We start from the raw sequence: 10097 nt of genomic DNA, 5'->3' as shown, positions 1-10097 counted from the left end.
AAAATAATCTCTCATTTTTTTAATGCTAGAACCTAATTTCTTTGAGAAACAATTTTTCTATTGATGCAAAAATTATTAATGCATGCAATAAAAAGTTGCAAGGTAGCCTAATTTTTGTTTTGTTCACCATGGGCACAAACTATCAGTGCAAACACATTCAAGTGGGCGGGTTTACGAAAGGTATGCTCTTGATTTACTTCCCAAATTGCCCCAACGTTCAGGTCCATACCCTAGCAACACTATCTCTTAAGTGCCCTAAGTTAAAAAAAAACTATTAAAGTTTGACAAGTTATTTTCTCAGAATTTGTGGCACATATGAATGTATTGATTAAACCTACAAGGTTGCATGAGTCCCCTCTACATTAATCTATGTAATGCCCACCAAAATACCCTAGAGAAACTAAACAATAACGTGCAAATGGAGATAATTTTTTTCTTAATTAACATCTAATAACAACTAATGCAACACATAACATCTCCAACTATTTACATTCATTAACCATTTAACCAATATGAACATACATCATTACTCACTTCTTCGATTAACGCAAGCGGAAATATCGTAACATCATTAACCTTTCCCTAGGGTACTTCAATATCATTACTTAATTCATCACCACAATAACATACTAGACACATGATAGGTATATTTAATCTTCATTTAATGCATCATATTATAATTCTCTAACCATGAGATATGCAACCTACAACATTATTTATTCCTCGTGATATGCATAATTTCCTTTCTACCAATGCATCTATATGAAACATTCATCTTCACTAGATCTAATTAACACCTTCCAACATATTCATTTATTAATCTATGAATGTTCCTCTTTCAAGATTATTTTAAATTCTAACTTGCTTCTAAACATTCCATGAGATAATACAACTAAACCATAATGCAAATCCATTCTATTCCAACTATAATCCACTTATATCCATGATTCATAAGATCACATCTCTACAATAGTACAATTACAAATATGACTTAATTCTAATTCCAACTACAATTCATCTTATAAATATAAGTACATTAAATACATCATGAGCATAGCTCTTTCTACTACAAGAATCTATCTACTATATACAAGAATATTACATTACATGCATTCCATCTTATTCATTACATAAATCTGCTACAAGGTACATCCATAGTCCATCATGAATAAGAATCCACATCCATGCACGACGAATCCAGGAGAACATCCCAATGGTTAAAAGCACCAACCACCTAACCATGTGGAACCAAAGGAACCACCCCCCATGCTAGGAGATGACACAAGGTCCCAACACACACTCTAAACCTAAGTTGGCACCCTAACCAAAGAGACTAACCACACAAGGACTCTCAAGCAAGAACTCACACAATACAACAAGAATGAACTCCTAGAGGCATAAAACTCATCAAGACATAAATGCATCCAATAAGCATAATCATAAATCATAAAGGGGAACACATGTAGGAGTGGAGTGTCATCACATGCCATACTCAAAACATAATAACATAAGGCACTATCCTGATGGACCTGTGGATCCATCTCAACCTATGAGAGACTAAGGGATATTAGCTTACCATCTTTACGTCCTTCTCATGCTTATCCTAAAACATCCTCCTTAGGACTAAGTTATGAGGCTCAAATCAATTTATCATCTTATTAATTAATCTAGCTACCCAACCCATCAATTTGATAACTCAATGATGAACAATAAGTACCAAACTGGTACTGAGAGGGGGGGGTGAATCAGTACAGGCACAAATTTTTTTCCCAAACCGGTTTGACTACAAACACTGCAAATGTCTGATAGACAATAACACCAGTCTGAAACAGAGTGCAATTGGTAAAGCTAAGAATGGTTGTGACAAGCATTAATTGGTTAATCACTTAGCTTTCCTCTCAACTTAATACTGCACTTCCATTTCACCCTTATGCATGAATAGGTAATCTATCATAAAAAATATAATAACAGCTAGCTCAACATGATTTACCTTCAGACACAAATCACTTAAATCATCACATGAAAAATACTACACATGACACACAAATTTTTCACGTGGAAACCCAACTGGGAAAAACCACGGTGGGGATGAATACCCACAAGCTGCTTTTGAACTCTTTAGAAGTCCACTCTGTTAGGAGCCTAGTCTGGTTAGAGACTATTACAATAGGTTCTGCTAGGAACCGATACTGTTAGAGATCACCCGGTTAAGGGATGGCTAAATACCCGATTAAGGGTTAAACCCTGTTAGAGGTTACCTTGTTAGAGGATTTCAAGAACTCAATGAGTTTGAGTCACCCTGTTAAAGGATTTACATCAAGTTGGTTAAGGCTACTCGGTTAAGGGATTTTCCAACTGTTGAAGTGGTTAAAGATCAACAGGTATTACAATGATCTGATAATAGCACTCAATGCCTAATGCAAATCCTCTTAAGTTCCTTCCTACTACACACACATTATGCAGGAATCAATCCTCTTATCTCATCTGGTCTGGCAAGAATCATGTATCTCTGCACTTAGATACACACACACCATTTGCCAACAGCCTAAACATGAAACACAACATCGACCTTATAGAAAACAGATAGGTCGGTAGCATAAACCCTAAACCCTAAACATTTAGGTTTACCAATATAGTCGGTTCAATCCTGACCGTTAATCACATTTCATTGAATACAACGATCTTGAACAGATCTTAAGACATTCTCCATCATTCGTTCTTCACTGCTTCATGAATGTGATAACCCATCACGCGTTCTCCACCGTTTACAGAGACTTTGCACATTCCCAAGGTAGATAGGATCAATCTCCTTCATGCAAGATCCTTCACGTGCTCAAGCTGATGTGGCAACACGATATGATCTTCATTACAATGCTGACTCATCACATAAGCTTGGAACACTTCAACCAGAAACCCTGAAGTTGAGACTACCAACTGGTAGTCATGCAAAACCTTCATATACTGGTTCTCATACCAACGGACCGATTTACCTCAAACAAACATACCGCTTAACCTTTTCACATATACCGATTCTCTTTGCCTATTGCAAACTTCAATATATCGGTTCACTCTTTTCAATATACTAGTTCACTCTTTAGCATATTGACATCAATGACAACATACAATATTATTATGTCAACATATTCTGCACAAATGCCAACAATCTCCCCCTTTGGCATTGATGGCAATATACAAAGATATTACCTAGCATCACATCTTCTGCTACAGATATACCGGTTCTCATCTTCACATCTTCTCCCCCTTTGACAACAATGCCAAAGTGGAGGCACAAGTTTTCCTATTCCACTATGTTGCTCCCCCTGAGGAGTAGCATCCTTCAACACATCAATCCTAAAAAATATTGGACACTACCATACCTGACTAATGTGGAGCACATATTTTCAGTTCACCCCTTGAAGGGACAACACCCCTAATTCACCTCTCAAATAGGTAAATATAGCCTTTGGTAGAGGCTTCGTGAATATGTCTGCTAACTGCTCCTTACTGGAAACATGTTCCAACACAACCTCCTTGTTTTGAACCTTCTCCCTCAAGAAATGATACTTGAGCTCAAAGTGCTTGGTTCTAGCATGCAAAACCGGATTCTTGGAAATGTTAATTGCACTTGTATTGTCACAAAATATGCTTACTGGTTCAGATACAGGAACTTTGAAGCCATTTAATACATGCTTCATCCAAATAGTCTAGGTGCAGTTCATAAAAGCTACATACTCTGCTTCTGTTGTAGACTGAGAGATACAACTCTTCTTTTTACTCATCCATGAGACCAGTCTACCACCAAGGAAGAATGCACCACCGATTGTGCTCTTCCGATCATCTACATTACCATCCCAATCAACATCTGTGAACACTTTCAAGTTGAAATCATTATTGTATGGATACCATAACCCATAGTCAACTGTTCCCTCTAGCTATCTAAGAATCCGCTTGACTGCTACCAAGTGGGATTCTCTTGGGCTTTGCTGAAACCGAGCGGTAATACCCACTGCATGTGCAATGTCTGGTCTGCTATGCACTACATAATGCAACTTACCAATCATTGATCGGTAATCCTTCTCATTTACCAATGTCGATTCATCCTCTTTTGATAATTTACAACCGGTCACCATTGGTGTACCAACCGGTTTACTGTCTTCCATGCCAAAGGTCTTCAACACCTCTTTGACATACTTGGACTGAGTAATAAAGATTCCATCTTTCATTTGTTGAATCTGCAGTCCAATGAAGAACTTAATCTCCCCTATGAGTGACATTTCAAACTCCGTTTTCATCTCATCAGCAAATTCATGACTCATCTTGTCATCACCTCCAAAGATGATGTCATCAACAAATACTTCACATATCAGAATCTGATCTCCTTCTGATTTCAAGTAGATGTTGCTATCTTCACTTGTTCTTTCAAATCCAATCTTCACAAGATGGGAGTGCAAGCGTTCATACCATGCTCTAGGTGCCTGCTTCAGTCCATACAAGGCTTTATGTAGCCTACACACCATGTCATTGTCTTCTGATAGGGAAAACCCATCTGGTTGTTCTATGTACACCTCTTCAATTATTCCATTTAGGAATGCAGATTTTACATCCATTTGATATACCTTGAATCCTTTAAAAGCTGCATATGCAAGAAGCATAGGCACTCCTTCCAATCTTGCTACTGGAGCAAAGGTTTCCCCATAGTCTTCTCCTTCCTCTTGGGCGTATCCTTTACACACTAGTTTGGCTTTGTTCCTTACCACTGTGCCATCCTCATTTAGCTTGTTTCTGAAAACCCATTTGGTTCTAATGACATTTTTATGCTCTAGTCTGGATACCAAAGACCATGTACCATTCTTCTCTATCTGGTCAAGTTCCTCCTCCATTGCCTTGATCTAGTGTTCATCTTTATGTGCCTCTTTGAATGATTTAGGCTCAAATTCAGAGATCATACATGAGTTTTCTCTGACCTTTCTTCTTGTAAGAATTCATGCATCTTTGTCTCCTATGATCTGCTTTGGATCATGATTGAGTTTGAGATACTTAGGTATGTTCTTAACAAATTCTTCTTGCTTTTCTTCTTCATCCTCATCTTCATCAGCATCAGCATCCACCGATGTAGGAACACAATTACTGGTATTGGGCTGATTTGCAACCGGTTCCCAGAAGGTTATTACCGGTTCATCTCCTACTTACTCATTGTCGATTTCCTCAGGTTTCCTAGAGTTTTCATCAACCCTAACATTGATGCTTTTTCAACAATTCTCTGAGTCCTATTGTTGAAACATTTGAGAGCTTTACTCTTGGTGGAATATCCTAGGAATATTCTTTCATCACATTTTGCATCAAACTTTTTTTGATGTACACTCCTCTTGATATAACATTTGCTACCAAACATTCTAAAGTAGCTTACCACTGGTGTCTTACTGGTCCAATACTCATAAGGAGTCTTATCCTTTCCCTTTTTGATGAGTACCCGATTCATTGTGTAGACTACAGTGCTCATTGCTTCTCTCCAAAAGGTGTGAGCAACTTTTCCTTGGATCAACATAGTTCTAGCTGCTTCAACCACAGTCCGGTTGTTTCTCTCTGCTAAGCCATTCTATTGTGGAGTCCAGGGGGTAGACAGTTGCCTCTTAATACCATTCTCTTCACAATATTTGTTGAATTCATCGGAAGTGAATTCCCCTCCTTGATCAGTTCTAAGGCATTTGATTCTTCTACCACTTTCCTTTTCTACCAATGCTCTGAAAGCTTTGAACTTTCCAAAGGCTTCAGACTTGTCCTTCAAGAATGTGACCCACATCATTCTTGAGCAATCATCTATAAGAATCATAAAATACCTATCTCCTTGCACACTCCTAGTTTTCATAGGACCACACAAATCAGTATACACAAGATCAAGTAAGTTGTCAGCTGTGAAGGATTTACCTTTGAAGGTTGAGGAAGACATTTTCCCCAGTTGACATTCTCTGCACAAAGGATTTTCCGGTTTGCTCGGCATCGACAGTCCTCTAACTGCCTTGATCTTACTGGCCTTCACAATGTTATCAAAGTTTACATGGCAGAGTCTCCTATGCCATATCCAACTGTCATCAAACTTAGCCATAAGACATGTACTTATATTTGCATTTAGCTGAAATAAGTTACCTTTGGTATGCATACCGGTGGCCATCAAATCACCATTCTTTCCTTTGATTTTGCACGCTCCATTTTTGAATTCCAGAGTGAGTCCACTGTCATTCAGCAGGGCAACACTCAATAGATTGTGTCTGAGACCTTCCACCCAATACACATTGTCGGCACTGCTCTTTCCATTCAGAGAGATGGACCCTCTTCCTTTGACCATACATGGTGCATCATTACCAAAGCGAACCACACCACCATCATATTCTTCCAAAGATAGAAACTTGCTCCGGTCACCAATCATATGATGAGAACAGCCACTGTCAATAATCCACTCATTGGAATTATCAAAGCGGGAGATAAGAGCCTTCTTGTCTGACACATCTTCCTTTACTGCAACAAATACAATATCTTCATTCTCTTCATCTTCCGATTCCTCATCTATGACACCTTCATCAACTGCAACAAAACAGTTTCTCCGGTTTCCTCCTTTGAATTTCTTGAACCTCTCTGGTTTGTCCTTGTTATCACCATTAGGACAGTTTATAGCAATATGTCCTATCTGGTTACAAGAAAAGCATTTCAAAGGGAGCTTACCTCTGTATTTACTAGTTCCTTTAGGAAGTTTCCTGGCAAGAAGAGCTTCAAATCCCATCAAGATCTCCTCATCATCCATTTCTCTGCTTTGTCTTGGTTCACCACTGGTGCTTGATTCTTTTCCTTTTCTGGATGGTACAACAGAAGCTCTAAAAGTTGATTCAGTCTTTTGAACACTGCCATCAAAACTATTTAGCTCATAGGCTGTCAATTTTGCAATGATGGAGTCTAGGGATACCTTAGTCTTGTCTATTGATCTCAACTCCTAAATAGCAGTAACCCTTATTGCATAGACCAGTAATAAGGATCTCAGAACTTTGCTTACCACAGTGGAATCTTCCATTTTACCACCTGCACTCTTGATATCTCCAACAATAGTTTTGATTCTTATTCCATACTGTTGAATGGTCTCACCTTCAATCATCCGCATGTCTTCAAACTTCCCTCTAAGGCTTTCCTCCTTAGCTTATTTTACATGCTCATCACCGCCATAGATATTCTCAAGAGTGTCCCATACTTCTTTGGGATTATCTTTATCCTGGACATCAATAAACTCAATGTCAGATAAGCTATTGATTAGGGCTTCCCTGACTTGCCCATTCTCTTGTATTTCTCTCTTTTGATCATCGGTGAGAGTACTGGTAGGAATAACAAAAGCATTCTCAACATAGCTCCAGTGTTGAGCACCCATGCTTCTGATGTAAATCTTCATTCTGTCCTTCCAAATTTTGAATTTATCTCTATTGAACTTTGGACCTTCTCTCTTCATCATTACAATAGGATCTTTCCCTCAAGCGGTTGAGCTTACAACACAGAGGACCTGGAGGATGCTCTGATACCAATTGATAACTCAATAATGAACAATAAGTACCAAACCGGTACTAAGAGGGGGGGTGAATCAGTACAGGCACAAAATTTTTTCCCAAACCGGTTTGACTGAAAACACTGCAAATGTCTGACAGACAGTAACACCGGTCTGAAACAGAGTGCAACCGGTAAAGCTAAGAATGACTATGACAAGCATTAACCGGTTAATCACTTAGCTTTCCACTCAACTTAATACTACACTTCCATTTCACCCTTATGCATGAATAGGTAATCTATCATCAGAAATATAATAACAGCTAGCTCAACATGATTTACCTTCAGACACAAATCACTTAAATCATCACATGAAAAATACTACACATAACACACAGATTTTTCACGTGGAAACCCAACTGGGAAAAACCACGGTGTGGATGAATACCCACAAGCTGCTTTTGAACTCTTTAGAAGTATGCTCTGTTAGGATCCTAGTCCAGTTAGAGATTGTTACAATAGGTTCTGCTAGGAACCAATCATGTTAGAGATCACTCGTTTAAGGGATGACTAAATACCCGGTTAAGGGTTAAACCCTGTTAGAGGTTACCTTGTTAGAGGATTTCAAGAACTCAATGAGTTTGAGTCACCCTGTTAAAGGATTTACAACAAGTTGGTTAAGGCTATTCGGTTAAGGGATTTTCCAACTGTTGAAGTGGTTAAAGATCAACAGGTATTACAATGATCTGATAATAGCACTCAATGCCTAATGCAAATCTTCTTAAGTTCCTTCCTACTACACACACATTATGCAGGAATCAATCCTCTTATCTCATCTGGTCTGGCAAGAATCACGTATCTCTGTACTTAGATACACACACACCATTTGCCAACAACCTAAAAATGAAACACAACATCGACCTTATAGAAAACAGATAGGTCGGTAGCATAAACCCTAAACCCTAAACATTTAGGTTTACCAATACAGTCGGTTCAATCCTAACCGTTAATCACATTTCATTGAATACAACGGTCTTGAACAGACCTCAAGACATTCTCCATCGTTCGTTCTTCACCGCTTCATGAATGTGATAACCCATCACGCGTTCTCCACCATTTACAGAGACTTCGCACATTCCCGAGGTAGATAGGATTGATCTCCTTCATGCAAGATCCTTCATGTGCTCAAGCTGACGTGGCAACACGATTGGATCTTCATTACAATGCTGACTCATCACACAAGCTTGGAACACTTCAACTGGAAACCCTGAAGTTGAGACTACCAACCGGTAGTCATGCAAAACCTTCATATACCGGTTCTCATACCAACGTACCGGTTTACCTCAAACAAACATACCGCTTCACCTTTTCACATATATCGGTTCTCACATATACTGGTTCTCTTTGCCTGTTGCAAACTTCAATAGAACGGTTCACTCTTTTCAATATACTGGTTCACTCTTCAGCATATTGACATCAATGACAACATACAATATCATTATGTCAACATATTATGCACAAATGCCAACACAATTATTAGATTATCACTTATTTACAATCATGGAAAACTCCAATGTGCCCTAGTGGTCTAAAATTCATGCATCCTTACAAGGAACCTCATGCAACCTATCTCTCGTGACCCCAATCATCACAAGGAAGTCGGCTCCCCCTAACATGGTTCAACAATAAAACACAAGAGGCTCTAACCAAAATAAAAAATGAAATTAACACTCATATGCAGCCAATAAATTCCACACTCTCTCACAACATAGGCAAGGCTACAACAACCTCAATATAGCAGAATGAGCCTCTTGGCCAACAATAAACAAAGGCATATAAAGCCATCAAAAATTTTCATCAAATAAAAGATAACTTCACCAACAAGGCCAACTCAATTGCTGGTCCAAAATAATATATAATCATCTGAAATAACCATGGCTTATCAACATGGAGAGAGTTTAAAATATCCACAAAGACATAGAGAAATAAATATACTTAAAACCATCAAAATGCATCAAAACTTATCAAACCCAAAACTGGAAAATATTAGCAGACCTCAAATAAACCTCTGGTAGAAAAAAAACAACTCAGGACAATACCTCAAAACTGAGAAAACACAGAACATAGACAGTTTAGCGCTTTTATCCCATAGAACAATGTTTTTTTCAGATAGAACAACGCTTTCATCCCGCAGGACAGTGCAAACATTTCCAGAATCACGCATACATCTTCTAAGACAGTGCATGCATTCCTAGATTCATGCTTACGACTTCTGAGGCAACGCTTATGGTGTGCAAAACATCGCAAACACAATACAAAATAGCACTTTTACACATTTAAACAATGCTTTCTCTAAAACAACGCATTTACATGTTTCGCACGAAAAACTCAGAAAACTTACGACATAAAACTAAATTCCAAACTTAAACAAAGGGGCTTGAAAAACACATGAATAGAGACACCCCCAAAAAAGGAATACATAGTATAAACAAGGTAAATCAATTCAGACTATAAATCAAGATTTAATCAAAATTTCTTCACGACAAAATGCATACAAAATCACTTCAAACTCACAGAAC

This window comes from Cryptomeria japonica, chromosome 2, assembly GCF_030272615.1.
Source record: "Cryptomeria japonica chromosome 2, Sugi_1.0, whole genome shotgun sequence".
NCBI classification, from domain to species: Eukaryota; Viridiplantae; Streptophyta; class Pinopsida; order Cupressales; family Cupressaceae; genus Cryptomeria; species Cryptomeria japonica.
Note: the sequence above shows the minus strand (reverse complement) of the source record.